General features: G+C 44.5%; 1 protein-coding gene across 1 annotated transcript in view; it reads left to right on the top strand.

Annotated features, from left to right (window-relative positions):
• The window catches only part of LOC124623085 (trichohyalin-like), a 574,208-nt gene that overhangs the window by 175,653 nt on the left and 380,912 nt on the right, over positions 1-17,643 (top strand). The gene's annotated exons all lie outside the window — the stretch shown is intronic.

Genomic DNA, 17,643 nt, shown 5'->3' on the forward strand with positions numbered 1-17,643 from the left:
GTGTGTGGGCCGCAATTGTAATTAATAACTAAAGATTTTTTGATTTAAAGTGAGCTGACTAGCCGAGGAAATTAATATGAAAAGCTTATTCCATTGTTCAACTTATATGCTCATGTTTTAAGATTCAGTGAGTCTAACGTTCATTAACGTAACAAATAATTTATACGGAAGATTAATATTGTTAAAAAAAGGGGAGAAGTTCACAAAAGCTTTTAGTTGTAAATCAAAATAAATTGAAATATTTTTATTGAGGCCCACCACGTAAGTCGGCAACAATCAACATAATAATAATATATTAAATTACGACGGCCGACGGACGCGAGAAGTAACTAGTTACCGAATAACTGGCATCGTTACAAATTAATGCAGGTATGGGAAAAAAAGTATCGCTGCTTGCTCGTGATAGTAATCTTGGAACGTCAATCCTGTAGTTAAACATCAGAATTATATTCGCTGCAGCGAAGTGGAATGAACAAATAATAGCGTTGAAATCGATGAAGAGAATGGGAGATGAAATAAATCTACTAAGACCCTCGAGAGACGCTTTAGAAGCGGTTGTGAGAGTTCCTACCTGCAGAAGGGAGCGAAAACTTTAAAAAGCAGGCATGACTATGGGCACGCGTCTTCTTACGACGGACAAACCGGCGCAGCTGGTCCGGTGCAAGTAGTCGGCAGGTAAGAACAGGTGCCGAGCTCGCTGGGCCAATCTCCGAGGGACCGCGCGAGTGTCAGTGTGCCACGGACACGTGGGCACGTCTGAAACGCACGCTCCGACGGAGTGGAGGCGAGGGTTGGGGAAAAAAAAAAAAAAATCACAAAACGCACAGCCGTTGGCGGAAAACATAGGAAGGGTATTCATCAAGGCTGAATTGGGAGACCAGCCCACAGTCCGTCCATGTTATAAAATTATATATATATATATATATATATATATATATATATGCTAGAAACGTAGGTTTGCCTTTCCTTAATCTTTCTTCTAAGATAAGTCGTAAGGTCAATATTGCCTCATATATATATATATATATATATATATATATATATATATATATATATATATATATATATACACACTTAGAGACTTAGACTTAGAGAAAGCTTTTGACAATGTTGACTGGAATACTCTCTCTCAAATTCTAAAGGTGGCAGGAGTAAAATAAAGAGAGCGAAAGGCTATTTACAATTTGTACAGAAAGCGAATGGGGCATGAAAGGGAAGGGAGTGAGACAGGGTTGTAGCCTCTCCCCGATGATATTCAATCTGTATGTTGAGCAAGCAGTAAAGGAAACAAAAGAAAAATTCGGAGTAGGCACTAAAATCCATGGAAAAAAAATTACAAAAATTGAGGTTCACCGATGACATTGTAATTCTGTCAGAGACAGCAAAGGACTTGGAAGAGCAGTTGAACGGAATGGACAGTGTCTTGAAAGGAGGATATAAGATGAACATCAACAAAAGCAAAACGAGGATAATGGAATGTAGTCGAATTAAGTCGTGTGACGCTGAGGAAATTAGACTAGGAAATGAGACACTTCAAGTAGTAGACGAGTTTTGCTATTTGGGGAGCAAAATAACTGATGATGGTCGAAGTAGAGAGGATATAAAATGTAGACTGGCAATGGCAAGGAATGCGTTTCTGAAGAAGAGAAATTTGTTAGCATCAAGTATTGATTTAAGTGTCACGAAGTCGTTTCTGAAAGTATTTGTATGGAGTGTAGCCATGTATGGAAGTGAAACATGGTCAATAAATAGTTTGGACAATATGAGAATAGAAGCTTTCGAAATGTGGTGCTACAGAAGAATGTTGAAGATTAGGTGGGTAGATCACATAACTAATGAGGTGTTGAATAGGATTGGGGGGAAGAGAAGTTTGTGGCACAACTTGACTAGAAGAAGGGATCGGTTGGTAGGTCATGTCCTGAGGCATCAAGGGATCACAAATTTAGCATTGGAGGGCAGCGTGGAGGGTAAAAATCATAGAGGGAGACCAAGAGATGAATACACTAAGCAGATTCAGAAGGATGTAGGTTGCAGTAGGTACTGGGAGATGAAGGAGCTTGCACAGGATAGAGTAGCATGGAGAGCTACATCAAACCAGTCTCAGGGCTGAAGACCACAACAACAACAATAACAACAACAAAATTATACCGCTGCACGACACACAGTTCAGGGCATGTGACGTCATAAACATTGATCTAGGTGAAAACGATACTGCAGGGGGACATTCTTTCGATATTATGGACAGCTATAGAGGCAACGTGGCTCAATATTTCTGCAGGGAACTTCCAACGACTTGCTGAGTCCCTGCCACGCTGGGCTGCTGCACTATGCCGGACGAGAGGAGGAGGTCCCCCATGACTTTTTCCACGTCAGTGTGTATCTATTTGCCCCCCAGAAATTATGTACTCGTGTGCGGGATAGGACAGTAATCATAAACAGGTCGTCTATTGTAATCTGCTCACAGTAGCCGAATCCCATTTAAACAACCCCCAAAAATGGCTGCTTCTCGTGCCCACACGCTCATAGGCAGTGTCTCAAGAGATGACGCCCGATTGTAAAAATTTCCAACTCGTCCAACAGCTCCATAAGCCTACCCTTCTACCGTGGGTGGAGCATCTTCATATGTGAGGGCATAACTGGTATACTATGCCCACTTTCAACAAGGTGGACAGTGAAACTGGATTTTTCCGCCGTATTATTTCGATTTAAAGCGACCTGTTCGCTGAACCTAACTTCAAGCAGTCTACCAGTTTCTCGCACTAGTTGGTCGCTAAGCCGCCAGTCTGTAGAAAACAAAAAGTGTGGCGTTATCTACCACGGGTTTCTCTTCAAGCAGTCTACCAGTTTCTGGCACTAGTTGGTCGCTAAGCCGCCAGTTTGTAGAAAACAAATAGTGTGGCGTTATCTACCACGGGTTTCTTGGATAGAACTTTAAAAAATACCACTGAAAAAAAGAAATGTTTTCCATGGATCAGCTGTCTGTAGAAGTCAAGTCCAGAAAGCGATGGTTGTATGTGGTTTCGTCAGATTCGCAAATGTGGAACTGTAATTTAAAATTTACGCTAAATGAACTCTCCTTTCTTTCCGAGATTTTTACAGGAATTTTCTACGCAACTTGTCGTGAGATACTGCTCTGCTATCCTCGAAGCTCTCCACAGTCGTACTTTAATTTATTCATAAACATTTATTAAGTTGATACAGCGGCAAAGCGACAGTTTCATTTAAATAATGAAATAGAGTTAGTTTCGAACATTATAATCTAATGCATATTGCTACCTCCTTACATTTTTTGAACTTTTGCGATTAAACTGTGAGGGTAAATGCTACAAAGGCGTTTGGTTGGCCTCTGGACAACAGCGAAGGCAAACCATAAAAGCCAACCACGCATTCTGGCACCCTAGGGACAGTGACTTAGGACTAATTTAGATTTATAACTCGTGCAGATATACATGGGGACTCAAGAGCTAAAAATCAGACAGTTTTCTTTAACAGCATTTTATTCATTTTTAATAATTACCAATAGTGTCGAACAGTGTAATTAATATGTAGTGACTTATGAAAATCTCTGGCAGACTGGGATTCAAACGCAAATTCCCTGTTTATCGTGAGCGGTTATCTTAACTATGTAGTATTTTGATAAAGATACCTAGATGGTGATCTGTGTTCCAGCCCTATGCGGAAAATATGGAGAAACAAAACAAGGACATATATTTCAGCATGGGACCAGGAGGAACCTCTATTTCGACAATAAGATTGGCATCATCATAGGAAGTCACCAATGTAAATTATACTTCGAGAAATACACAAACAAAGAGGCCTGCATTACAGCTCTCTCAGTGCACCCTGCCTGGTAATACAACGTTCCTTCTCATTTTATGATCCTCCCCTTTCTGCCTGTTCCAATGTCCATCACTGATTTTACACTACTGGCCATTAAAATTGCTACACCACGAAGATGGCGTGCTACAGACGCGCCGACCGAAGTGGCCGTGCGGTTCTGGGCGCTACAGTCTGGAGCCGAGCGACCGCTACTGTCGCAGGTTCGAATCCTGCCTCGGGCATGGATGTGTGTGACGTCCTTAGGTTAGTTAGGTTTAAGTAGTTCTAAGTTCTAGGGGACTGATGACCTCAGAAGTTAAGTCCCATAGTGCTCAGAGCCATTTGACATCGCGGTGAACACACACTGGAAGCGTGTATTCGTCATCGCCATACTGGCGTATCACCCGGCGTGATGGTATGGGGTGCCATTGGTTACACGTGTCGATCACCTCTTGTTCGCATTGGCGGCGCTTTGAACAGCGAACGTTACATTTCAGATGTGGCTCTACCCTTCATTCGATCCCTGCGAAACCCTACATTTCAGCAGGATAATGCACGACCGCATGTTGCAGGTCCTGTACGGGCCATTCTGGATACAGAAAATGTTCGACTGCTGCCCTGGCCAGCACATGCTCGAGATCTCTCACCAATTGAAAACGTCTGGTCAATGGTGGCCGAGCAACTGGCTCGTCACAATACGCCAGTCACTACTTTTGATGAACTGTGGTATCGTGTTGAAGATGCATGGGCAGCTGTACCTGTACACGCCATCCAAGCCCTGTTAGACTCAATGCTCAGGCGTATCAAGGCCGTTATTACGGCCAGAGGTGGTTGTTCTGGGTACTGATATCTCAGGATCTATGCACCAAAATTGTGTGAAAATGTAATCACATGTCAGTTCTAGTATAATATATTTGTCGAATGAATCCCAGTTTATCATTTGCATTTCTTCTTGGTGTAGCAATTTTAATGCCAGTAGTGTACACAAGGACTACATACCATCAAATCATTAGCTTTTTACAACTGCTAAAAGCCCAATTCCAATGACAGTATTCTTAAGAACAAGCTTAAAAAATTAAGCTAAATGTCTGCGTGTCCACCAACAGAGCCCCAAACAAATTACGCCTCAAGCGCTAACTCAAGCTTTTATTTCCACTGATGTTTCCTCCTGTTGCACCTGAACATTACTACAAGAGGTGCCCCCATGGGGTACAGCGGAATAGCAAAACCATATTTCCTTAGACAGGGTGTTTCAAAAACACTTCTGGCACAGGTTCCTCACACCAAAGCAAGAAAAAAGTTCATGTGAAAATATGTCCGAAAACCCGTCGTTTTCGAGTTATTAATGAAAGTTTACGTTGAACGGCTTTCCTGGTACAACTCAACAACTTCACTTACCTATGCATCGACTTGATTAATTGTATCCTAGATTGCGTTATGTTGCAACGGAGACGTGTTTACAGTCCTCATTCGTCTGTCTTTAATGTCTGCTCTGTGTACAATTACCACAGCTAGTGAGATAACTGAAGGTTCTCCGTTCACACGTGGCAGGAATTCATTTCGTGAGCAGGCAAGCAAGATTTTTATGTGTGGCCGCGCGAATGGTGATGGACAAGAGGCTGCACGGCTGTATCAGACGGCGTTTCCAGACTGAAGACAGCCGAGTCATCCAACCTTTGGTGTTGTGTGTCGTTGATCGAGGAAGACCAAGTGTTGTTCGTATGCTTGAGGAGGAAGAGCACATTCACCGGGCTGTCGAACAAGTGCGACGGATCACTGCAAGTCTAGTGATGCTGCCATGTGACACATGCCCCAAATCCAGCATGGAGGATACTACACGAGCAACCCATGTATCCGTATCATCTTCAAAATGTGAAGGGCCTTATGTCTGCCAATGACCCACCAAGGGAGAACTTTTATTGCACAAACTGTCAATCCGTTTTTTGTCTCTTCGTTTCGTCCACAGACGAAGCAACATTCACAAGAGATTGAATAACAAATTTGCACAACCAACACGTATGGGCCGAACGCAATCTTCATGTTACATTAAAGGCTAGATGACAGCATAAGTTTAAGATTCATTTGGTGACTGGAATTTTGGGTGACTATCTGGTAGGGCCGTACATTCTCCCACAACAAACAACATGTGCTGTCTACAGGGCCACTGTTCAGAGCAACCCCCGAGACCCATTAGAAGATGTGCCCCTACAAAGAAGGAGAAAAATGTGGTTTATGCCTGACTGAAATCCAGCACACTGCTTGACTGAACTCCAGCACACTGCTTGACTGAACTCCAGCACACTGCTTGACTGAACTCCAGCACACTGCTTGACTGAACTCCAGCACACTGCTTGACTGAACTCCAGCACACTGCTTGACTGAACTCCAGCACACTGCTTGACTGAACTCCAGCACACTGCTTGACTGAACTCCAGCACACTGCTTGACTGAACTCCAGCACACTGCTTGACTGAACTCCAGCACACTGCTTGACTGAACTCCAGCACACTGCTTGACTGAACTCCAGCACACTGCTTGACTGAACTCCAGCACACTGCTTGACTGAACTCCAGCACACTGCAACCCCCAGTGTTCGAGATGCGCTGGCTGGTTTCTGCCATGACAGAGGGATAGGTAGAGCAGGACCAGTTCCATGGACAGAACGTTCCCCGACCTCAAACCTGTTGAGTATTATCCTGGACGTACCTTCAAGAATTGCTTCCTGCAGCAGACCACCTGCGTGCAGAAACTCTCCATTGAAGAGTCATGGGAGCCTGTGCAACCACCAGGGAGTATCTGAAAGGGGGTGCGACAATACACGGCCCGACGAGTGCATGAATGTTTACAAGCAAGAGGAGGACATTTCGAGCATTTATTATCAGTTTATCTATTGAAGAGGTCCCATCACCTAAACTGTAAACTTCGTTAGTAACTCGAGAACGAAGGATTTTCGGACACATGTTTGAACGAATTTCCTTGTTTTGGTGTAAGAAACCTGTCCCCATAATCTGTAAAAATATTTTTGAAACATCCTGTACAGCAGATTTAGCATCTAAGACAGCTTTGCTAGCACCTTACCGTCACAGATGCACCGTACGTTCCCAGAATTCTTCCAGCAAACCCAAGTCATACAATCTTCTTCCCCAGTACTGATTTTACGTGATCGCCACATTTCATATCGCTTATTTGTGTTCCCTCTAATTGATTATACGGTGTGACGTGCTAAAGACGATCATCACTAAACTTATAATCAGATACTAAACAGTTCTTTCCCTTTGTTATGGACATTATCTTACACTTAACCACATTTAAATCGAGCTGCCATTCATTACACTTAGTGCAATTCTTTCCGTTAGTGAACAATACTACAGTGCCGCTCATCCTATCTGCAACTTGTTTACGTACGGATGTTGAACAAAAATATGGAAACATCGCGACAAATACAAGCTTGAACATACACTGGAGCGCCAGAGAAACCGGTATAGATATGCGTATTCAAATATCCTGTAGGTGCATCGACATATTGATATAAGTCCCTTTTATGCACAGTTCATGATGATGACGGTGACCGTTGCAGGGCGCTCAATGTAGCAGCGGCCTTGCTAAACGTGATTGTGTGCACTATATGAACTCATCAAATGCATATTTCCGTACAATTAATGTTAGCGAGGTGAGGTATCATGGAAATATTTTAGCAGTTATTCTACAATGTGTGAAAATGTCAATGTCTGTAACGCCACGAAGTGTCGACTGCAGGACCTCCGGGACAAGCTGACACCACTGCCAGCGCAGACACACTCAGTAAACTTTCAGGCTGATAATAACACTGTCGAGTCACATTAATATGACCACCAGCCAAAGGCCTGAATAACCACCTTTTGCAGCGCCAAAAGCTGTGAGACATACAGGAAGGTTGTCAGTGAGGTTCTGTGAGGTAACGGCAGGGGTGTGAGGCGATGTCGATTCCAGCACGGTGGGCTTCTCGGTTGAGGATCCACGGCACGGCTCGGCACGGCAGATTCTCGATTGGGTTTAAATCCTAGGAGACTGGTGGCCAAAAGAGTACGGTAAACTCACCCTGGTGCTCTTAGAACCACGCATGTACACTGCGAGCCGTGTGACATGTCGCGTTGTCCCGCTGGTAGATGCCATCGTGGCGAAGAAAAAGTATATTTCTGTTGATACATTGTGGCTTCCAGAATGAGGATATCACCCAGGGAATACTACGAAAACATTCCCGAGACCATAACTCTTCGGACTGGACCTATCGATGTTTGTTGCAGGGCGTTTACTTTCAGACGTTTCACGCCGCATACGCCAACTGTCCGATGGAGCGTAATACGTGACTCATCTAGAAAGGACCCGTGTCGTCACTCAGTGCAAGTCGAGTTGCGCTACTGGAGTGCACATTCCAGCCTTCGTCGCTCACGAATAGCAGTCAGCAACAGTCGTTGAAGAGACACTGTTGATAGCCGCTCGTTTCATCTGGGCGGTCAGTGGTTCAGCAGTTGCGCGTCTGTTGGCCTGTACACGTCTCCGCAACAGTGGTCACCCCCGTTATCTGTGGCCTGCGATGCACCACACTTGCCTCGGCGACAGTTTTGGATGGCACCATTTCGCAATGCACAGTATACTTTAACCACTTTTACAAACTAAGCCGTTTAGGAAATCCTTTAATGCGTGACCCGAAAGCCGTTGATCATATCCTTTCGGATGTCAGATAAATCGCTCCCTTTCAGCGTCATGAGACAACGACTACACCGTTCCATTAAGTTTCGGGTGTGCAGCCGCAAGAAATCTTCTTCTTCTAATACTGTCCAGACATCTTCAGAGGGAGTCGCAAGACTGCCGCTCCAGCATAATGCGCGAGTTGTATCTATGACTCCGCAGTCGATCTGTGTTGGCATATCGATGTATCATTGTGAGCTCCACTGTGACGACGTCTTTGTGACTTTATTACACCAAGTGCCGGATTCCATGATTTATCAAGATTAAGCCACTATCTCTATTAATTAAATTCGTCGTCAAACGAATTTCAATTGCCTCCTCCTCTATCGAGTCCCAAAAGGATGATGTAGTTGCCAAAATTTCGACGTTGTCATACAACATACTGTGACCGTTATCAATACAGTGCTCTGCCACTGCCGACTTGTTAGGTTGTAAAAGCCGTGTGTACCTTCGGTGTTCTGTACATCTTTCTTGGACAGTACGAGTTGTTTGTCCGATGTAAGAAAGGCAACATTCACATGGAATTTTGTAAACTCCAGATTTTCGGAGCAGCAAATCATCTTTGACGGAGCCCACGAGTGGCTCTGAGCACTATGGGACTCAACTGCTGAGGTCATTAGTCCCCTAGAACTTAGAACTAGTTAAACCTAACTAATCTAAGGACATCACAAACGTCCATGCCCGAGGCAGGATTCGAACCTGCGACCGTAGCGGTCTTGCGGTTCCAGACTGCAGCGCCTTTAACCGCACGGCCACTTCGGCCGGCGGAGCCCACGAGTGCAGCTGTCTTGGGTGGAGGACGAAAAATCACTTTTACTTTGTGTCTGCTGAGAATGCGTCCTATTTTTGATGAGAGGCTACCCACATGTGGAAGGAAGGCCATCGATTTAAAGGTTTCTTCATCTTCTTCTGCTTTCTTTGTGGCCTCTTTCGGTTTCACTTTCAGTGCCCTCTGTATTTGTTGGAGAGTACCCATTGTCTTCAAACAAGAAATATGTGGAGGTCAGAACATATTTCTTATTTAATAACAATTTTTTTGAACAGACGGACTGAGGCGCCATGGGTAGCCCCTTATCCCCTCTGGTGGCCAATTTATTTATGGAGGACTTCGAGGAGAAGACGCTTGAATCTGCTGACTTGAAACCCACGGTATTCTGGAGGTATGTTGATGACACCTTTGTAGTTTGGCCCCGTGGTGGAGACAACTTGCAAGACTTCTTAAGACATCTGAACTCCCTCTGCGATCAAATAAAGTTCACAGTGGAAATTGAAAAGGAGGGATGCCTTCCGTTCTTGGATGTTTTGGTTCGGCGCAGAGAGGATGGCACTTTGGGACATGAAGTGTATAGGAAGCCGACACACACCGATCTGTATTTACGTGCAAATAGCTGCCACCATCCTGCCCAGACAATGAGTGTTCTCCGAACTTTGACCCACAGAGCACATATTATTTCTGACGAAAGCAGTCTGCAAGATGAACTTTCCCACTTACAGGGTGTTTCAAAAATGACCAGTATATTTGAAACGGCAATAAAAACTAACGAGCAGCGATAGAAATACACCGTTTGTTGCAATATGCTTGGGACAACAGTACATTTTCAGGCGGACAAACTTTCGAAATTACAGTAGTTACAATTTTCAACAACAGACGGCGCTGCAAGTGATGTGAAAGATATAGAAGACAACGCAGTCTGTGGGTGCGCCATTCTGTACGTCGTCTTTCTGCTGTAAGCGTGTGCTGTTCACAACGTGCTAGTGTGCTGCAGACAACATGGTTTATTCTTTAGAACAGAGGATTTTTCTGGTGTTGGAATTCCACCGCCTAGAACACAGTGTTGTTGCAACAAGACGAAGTTTTCAACGGAGGTTTAATGTAACCAAAGGACCGAAAAGCGATACAATAAAGGATCTGTTTGAAAAATTTCAACGGACTGGGAACGTGATGGATGAACGTGCTGGAAAGGTAGGGCGACCGCGTACGGCAACCACAGAGGGCAACGCGCAGCTAGTGCAGCAGGTGATCCAACAGCGGCCTCGGGTTTCCGTTCGCCGTGTTGCAGCTGCGGTCCAAATGACGCCAACGTCCACGTATCGTCTCATGCGCCAGAGTTTACACCTCTATCCATACAAAATTCAAACGCGGCAACCCCTCAGCGCCGCTACCATTGCTGCACGAGAGACATTCGCTAACGATATAGTGCACAGGATTGATGACGGCGATATGCATGTGGGCATGGTCACAGAATTATGACTAATACCGTATGATAAAGTACGGAATTATCGTGGAAGACTGGCAGTACTTATATGTCATTTATAAAATAATAAATATGTCAAAAGGGCATTATTCAAAAAGATATTTAAGATAAAGAAAACTGCAATGCAACCTGCACCATGCATGTAACGAGCAGCCCTTAGTGGCTCGCCATCACAGTTTATCTTAAATATCTTTGTGACTAATGCCCTTTTGGCATATTTATTATTTTATAAATGACATAAGTACTGCCAGTCTTTCACGATAGTTCCGTACTTATACTCTATCATACGCTTTTAGTCATAATTCTGTGACCATGTTATAGAATATAGACCATTCTTTGATTTAAATTCTGAGGAAGACACTCCTAGCAGTGTTGAAACCCGGTTAATTATAACTATTCACGGTCTCTGAACGTGCAGCCACGTATAAAATGTTAATTATTTCTTCTTTTTTCTGGCCTTCATCCCATATCTTCACGGGATCAGCGTGTTAATTGTGGATTTCCCGTTTTACTGGCAGAGGTTGGCCAGATGCCCACCTGTCGCTACCCCTTTCCCCCTCGCGACGAAATTTCTGTACCCCTTCTGTCTGCGTCTAGGGTTACACCATGTGAAAATGTGAGAACGATTTCTAAATGTTTGCGAATCGCTTAAGTGAAGTGAGACGCTTGTAGCAGTTCGGTATTCACCTAGTCGGATGTGAAAACCACACACATGCCGGCCGGCACACACACCTGCGTCGCTAACACGCCGGGTGCATCCGATCCGAGGCTGGTGCGTCTCCCCGAATCCCGGCGGGGAGAGCGCATGCGCGCAACTATCCGGACGGGCAACTGCACTTCTACTCATTAAAATTGCAAAACCGGGAAGGACAGAAAACAGCGAAATTTTACTTACTGTGCACATGCAGTATGTAGGATTTGGAGAGTACAGCATGCAAACTTTAATGTACAGTGTTGCCATCTCTGACACCAACAATTGCTTCTAGCGGGCTGGGCATCGGTCAAACTACGATTGTGTAACAGACGTGAGTACATGTCACTCCCTGCTCCTTCAAATCTGTGCCTGTGTTCAACGCTCGTAGTGGAGGGTGTGCAGTGGAGTACCAACCAGTCTCTCGTCAACATAAGAGCCATCAGTCTTCTGGCTGTTTTGATGCAGCCCGCCAGGAGTTCCTCTCCTGTTCCAACCTTTTCATCTCTGAGTAGCAATTGTAACTTACGTCCTCAATTATCTGCTGGAAGCACTCCAATTTTTCTCTTCCTTTCAAATTTTTACTCTCTGCACCTCCATATAGTACCACGGAAGTTACTCCCTGCTGTCTTACAACACGTCCTATCGTATTGTTCCTTCTGGTCGCTGTTTCCCACATATGCCTTTCCTCTCCATTTCTGCGTGGAACTTCCTCATTCCTTACCTTATCAGTTCACCCAACTTTCAACATTCTTCTACAACACCACATATCAAACGCTTCTATTCTCTTCTGTCCCGCTTTTCCCACAGTCCTTGTTTCACTACCATACAATGCTGTACTCCAAACGTACATTCTCGAAATTTCTTCTTCAAATTAAAACCTATATTTGACACTAGTAGACTTCTCTTGGCAAGTGTTCCCCTTTTTACCAGTGCTAATGTGTTTTTTATGTCGTCCTTGCTCCATCCATCATGGGTTATTTTGCTGCCTACATAGCAGTATTCCTTCACTTCGTCTACTTCGTGAGCCCAGTTCTGATGTTAAGTTTCTCGTCGTCAATACATCTGCTACTTCTCATTACTTTCTTCTTTCTTCGATTTACTCTCAATCCATGTTCTGTACTCATTAGACTGTTCATTCCTGTAATCCTCCATTTTCACCAAAGAAAGCAACGTCATCAGCGAATCTTATCACTGATATCCTTTCACCTTTTAATCGTGCCCTTTAACATTACTTTTATCTCTGTCATTGCTTCTTCGATGTATAGATTGAATAATAGGGGGCGAAATACTACATCCCTGCCTTACACTGTTTTTAATCCGAGCACTTTGTTCTTAGTCTTCCGCTCTTATTGTTCCCTTTTGGTAGTTGTACGTGTTATGTATCTTTCCCTATGGCTTACCCCTATTGCTTACCCCTATTTTTCTCGGAATTTCGAAGATCTTGCACCATTTTACATTCTCGAACACTTTTGCAAATCGACGAATCCTATGAACGTGTCTTGGTTTTCCTCCAGCGTTGCGTCCATCATCAACCGAACGAAACGTCAGGTCTTGCCCCTCTAGTGCTGAACTCATCCTCATCTAGCTCATCCTCAATTTGCTTTTCCATTCTTCTGCATGTTATTCTTATCAGCAACTTGGGAGCATTTAAGTCGAGTGAGCGATAATTCTCACGCTAGTCGGCTTCAGCAATCTTCGGAACTGTGTGGGTCATGTTTTTCCAAAAGTCTGGTGGTACAGTGCCAGTGTCCTACATTCTGGACACCAACGTCAATAGTCTTTTGTTGCCATTTCCCAAAATTATTTTAGAAATTCCGGTGGAACGTTATCTATTCCTTCTGCCTTATTCGATCTTAAGTCGTCTACAGCCCTTTTAAATTGTAATTCTAATGCTGGGTCCCGTTTCTCTTCTCTGTCGATTTCTGTTTCTTCTTCTACTACTACTACTACTACTACTACTAGTACTACAACGTCATCAGGCAAGTCCATCCCTCACAGATGTCTTCAGTGACTGTTTTCACCCATCTTCTCTCTCCTCTGCATTTAACAGTGGAATTCTCATTGCACTCTTGATATTGCCACTTGATATTTCAGCGAAGATTGTTTTGACTTTCCTATGTGCTGAGTGAGTCCTTCCGACCATCATTTCTTTTTCGATTTATTCAGATTTTCCTGCTGCCATTCCGCCTTAGCTCTTCTGCTCTTCTTATTTATTTCATTCGTAACTGACTTGCACTTCTCTATTCTTGAATTTCTCTGAATATTTTTGTACTTCTTACTTTCGTCGGTTAACTGAAGTATTTCTTCCGTTAACGATGTTTCTTCGCAGTCACTTTCCTTGAACCTATGTTTTCCTTTCAAACTTTGCCAAGACCTGTACTTTCAGTAGGTGAGAGACCCTGAGAACGTCCTGGCCAGGGTAACATCCCAACACCCTTACTATCGAGTTTGGTCGAGACAACACGGGTACCATGTGGCCGTGTTTTACCTCGCTGAAAGAGAGCGTCACGGAAACGTCGAAAATAGGAAACAGTCACTACCGGCCTTAACACGTCCGAAATCGAACGCCCGATCTCCATATTACCAGCAAGATGATCGCGTTGAATACCCACTGGGAACTTCGTACTATCAGGCCAAGGTACCGGGCCGATACGACGATTCTGAATGCAATCTCGCAACGTTATTTGTCCTCCGAACTTCCGCACATGTTGATGCTGTGCCTAGGACCAAGAATCGACCGAGAAGACGCGGCGCCACTCCGTCGGGCGAACCGCCGTCGGTGTGCCTCTCTCTGCTGCCGCATCAAGCGAACCAGCAACAACGGATACCATTCCGATAGTCCATGGTGGACCGGACATCGTCGCACTGTCCACGAGGATACTTGTCTTACTAGAAACAAGTTCGTTTCCAGATACAAGGCACGAGGCTTGGCTCTATGATCCTGTGTGGCCGAGCAAAAATGTCTGTCCTCTCTGGCGCTAGACGCGCGGGATCTTTGAGACCCTGCATGGCCACGAATTTGGCTGTCCTTAGTCATCGATTCCATATTCACATAAAAATCGTGGTATCCCGACCAACGACTGGAGCAATACCGCGGAATAATAAACCAATGTCTCGATTTTACTGCTCTAGAATTCCGCCATGTGCTGGTGGGGGTTTCTTCTTCCTGCACAATGCGATCTGCTCGCCAACAGCCATCATTGAAATGCGATCTCTGAAAGCCGAACCTGTGACATGATCTTGCATTAAGAATGCAAATAGCGTTACTCCTACCTACGTCAGGCTGATCCACTGAAGTGCTAACAATTCGCATATCTAAGCAAATAGTACACTTAATCACTTGTTGCCTTTTGTTGCACTCCGCCTTCGTTGTGCTGAGTTTTTAATAGGCAGCATTGTATACCGGGATCAGTAACGGCCTATAATGCGGTCTTGGGTTACCGACGAAGGTAGTTTTTGATGTGTCGACAGAAGTGCCGACACAGTGTGATTTGAGGGGACCGCAATGCATGCTATAAGCTCACGAAGGATGGCGTGAGGTCTGAACAGGATACGTAATGAATGCTATAAAGAAAAGTACGTAGCTTTTGGAATACTTAACTTTAATCCATCCTTGTTGTATACATCGTTCTTGATGAGACATGCTTTATACGATAAGTATCAATTGCTATGTAAGGCTAATGGCGCCTTGCTAGGTCGTAGCCATGGACTTAGCTGAAGGTTATTCTAACTTTCTGCTCGGCAAAGGAGCGAGGCTTCGTCAGTGTAGTCGCTAGCAAAGTCGTCCTTACAACTGGGGCGAGTGCTAGTCCGTCTCTCGAGACCTGCCGTGTGGTGGCGCTCGGTCTACGATCACTGACAGTGGCGACACGCGGGTCCGACATGTACTAATGGACCGCGGCCGATTTAAAGCTACCACCTAGCAAGTGTGGTGTCTAGTGGTGACACCACAGTTTTAACGTTTGGTCATGTGAACTGTGTACGGGGTTATTACAAATGATTGAAGCGATTTCACAGCTCTGCAATAACTTTATTATTTGAGATATTTTCACAATGCTTTGCACACACATACAAAAACTCAAAAAGTTTTTTTAGGCATTCACAAATGTTCGATATGTGCCGCTTTAGTGATTCACAGACATCAAGCCGATAATCGAGTTCCTCCCACACTCGGCGCAGCATGTCCCCATCAATGAGTTCGAAAGCATCGTTGATGCGAGCTCGCAGTTCTGGCACGTTTCTTGGTAGAGGAGGTTTAAACACTGAATCTTTCACATAACCCCACAAAAGGAAATCGCATGGGGTTAGGTCGGGAGAGCGTGGAGGCCATGACATGAATTGCTCATCATGATCTCCACCACGACCGATCCATCGGTTTTCCAATCTCCTGTTTAAGAAATGCCGAACATCATGATGGAAGTGCGGTGGAGCACCATCCTGTTGAAAGATGAAGTCGGCGCTGTCGGTCTCCAGTTGTGACATGCGCCAATTTTCCAGCATGTCCAGATACACGTGTCCTGTAACGTTTTCTTCGCAGAAGAAAAAGGGGCCGTAAACTTTAAACCGTGAGGCATCCAGAAGCTTTAAACTGCGCATACCATCGCCGAATGGAGTTAGCAGTTGGTGGATCTTTGTTGAACTTCGTCCTGAAGTGTCGTTGCACTGTTATGACTGACTGATGCGAGTGCATTTCAAGCACGACATACGCTTCCTCGGCTCCTGTCGCCATTTTGTCTCACTGTGCTCTCGAGCGCTCTGGCGGCAGAAACCTGAAGTGCGGCTTCAGCCGAACAAAACTTTGAGTTTTTCTACGTATCTGTAGTGTGTCGTGACCATATGTCAATGAATGGAGCTACAGTGAATTTATGAAATCGTTTCAATCATTTGTAATAGCCCTGTATAGTGTCAACCTTTATGAAATCGGTGCGCCGTTGCTGTCTTGGAACGGTAGACAGCCCTCTGTAGAGATTAACGTGTGAGACACCCTGCTAAACCCGCAGGACCGCACAGGTTATTTAAATTGTGGAAACGGGCCAAAATAAGCGGCTGTCGGTTACACTCGAACATACAACTTTATTCATTTGACCAAACGTTACAAGAGCCAAGAAATTTTTTAAAAAATCACAGCATTAATTTTTGGAACTTAATTACCGGCTGAATGCGCCATACAATCTCATGCCTTAATGGCAAGGTCACTTTAATTTAAAATCGACTGAAAGCCAATAACCTAAAACTCAAACCAAAATCAGAAATCTAAAAGGCAGAAGGCCTTATCTTAAATCAGTTCTTTCAATTAGGCTGAAGGCCCAATCAATCTCACATCTTAACAGCAAAACAACTTTAATTAAAAAAAATTCGGCTGAAAGCCCATCTCTTAAGACCCAAACCAAAATTAAATATTTAAAAGGCAAAAGGCCTTATCTTCAAACAGCTCTTTAATTAGCCTGAAGGCCCAAACAATCTTACGTGTTAAGGGCAAAACAACCTTAATTTAAAAATCGGCTAGAAGCCATACAAATACAAACAAAAAGAACAAATAAGACAAGGCAGTCGACGCAACGGCGCTCAGAAGATTCCGAGGGGCAGCCTGGAATTCAAACACTAACGCTCGCTTAGGTGAGACAAGCAGTCGGCCCAACCATTCTCGATCCGGCGACAACCCAACCGACAGACAGTCAACGGACCCACCGACAAGATAACTTCCGCTCCACCCGACCAGCACACAACAGGGAGTTCGATGGAACAACGTAGAAGGTATTGGCGCCCACAACCAATTATACATTGAGCTGCAAACTACGCACCGTGCTGGACAGCGACAACACGATGAGGATAATACCCTGCCTGAATTTGCGTTAACGGCCAGGGCAGGTAACGGGGACGTTAACGGCCACAAGGCAGAAGATTTCGCTGGTGGACTTCAATTCAAAATAACCAAATACATTTAAACTCCACCGGAGGGTCGCTAAAATTTGCCAACTTGAAAACACACGTTGTTGCTCACGAGAATGTCCCAACAGCCGACAACGAAATCCAAACGAAACAATGTGAACAGTCGTGACTTGCTGGTAGATTAAGTCAAAACTGAACTTTCCTGTCCAGGATCGGTGAGCCACGGACCTCGTAGCAGTGGGAACAGCACCACACACT

The sequence above is a fragment of the Schistocerca americana genome, chromosome 7 (assembly GCF_021461395.2).
Source record: "Schistocerca americana isolate TAMUIC-IGC-003095 chromosome 7, iqSchAmer2.1, whole genome shotgun sequence".
Classification (NCBI taxonomy): Eukaryota; Metazoa; Arthropoda; class Insecta; order Orthoptera; family Acrididae; genus Schistocerca; species Schistocerca americana.